Raw genomic sequence first — 987 nt, forward strand, 5'->3', positions numbered from 1 at the left:
GGAAAAGAGAGAAAAGGGGAGGGGAGGAGGGGAGGGGAGGGGAGGGGAGGAAAAGAAAAGAAAAAAGAAAAAAGAAAAAGATCATTGGAGCAGAGGGTAGTGCAGAGGTTAAGGCGGCTGGATCCCACATAGCCTACTGTGTGGTTCAAGTTTCAGACACGCTGGCTTGAAAACCATGCTGGGCGTGTGTACCTGCCCCCAACCCCCAGAGAATGGAGGAGACAGGATGCAGCACAGCCATTCCTATGGGGGAAGATTTCTCACTTTTCCTTTCTCTGGAGAGCACATGCACCCTCCTATAGCAAAACGAAAACAAAAAGGACCACCGAAAGCACTATCGTCTTCCCGAAGACGTAAGTTAAAGGAAGATGGTTTCCTTGTTAAGTGGGGTTATTCTGTGTCCTCCTACCAACCTTTTTAGTAGTAAAACATTTTTGTCCAAATAAGACGTTTTTTTTTGGTAAAATATAATATGTTGAAAATTATTTTCGTAAACAGGAAGAAATGGAGAAAACAAAATGAACATGGCTAGTAGAGAAGGCGGGGCTGGTCTAGAAGTCCCTTTCCTATCATGACTGTGTAAACAGAGTTTTCAGAGGCTGTGGTGGGGCTGATGTGAGTTGAAACAGAAGCACCCCAAGAGTGCCTAAGAGTTTTCCTACTGGAAAATTTATGAGAATTTTTGCACCAAACCTTGAGCCCTCCAGGTCATGAAAATCTATTCTAGGATTGCAATGGCAGACACTAGAAATTTAGTTTATAAGCAGAATCTCAATAAGAAAAGCTTCTCTAGGCTTTACAACTCAACCCTCAAGAAAGTGAAGAGGGAACCAGCAATTAGCATAATGGCTATGTCGCTGGACTCCCATGTAGTCGACCGCAGTTCACGTCCTGGACTCGGTAGCTTAAAACTCACGCCGGGCGCGTGTGCGTGCGTGCCCAAGATCCCGAGAGGAGAATGGAGGAGAAGGGATTGCGGTGTGACCA

Source organism: Tupaia chinensis, unplaced genomic scaffold, assembly GCF_000334495.1.
Source record: "Tupaia chinensis unplaced genomic scaffold, TupChi_1.0 Scaffold000255_1, whole genome shotgun sequence".
Classification (NCBI taxonomy): Eukaryota; Metazoa; Chordata; class Mammalia; order Scandentia; family Tupaiidae; genus Tupaia; species Tupaia belangeri.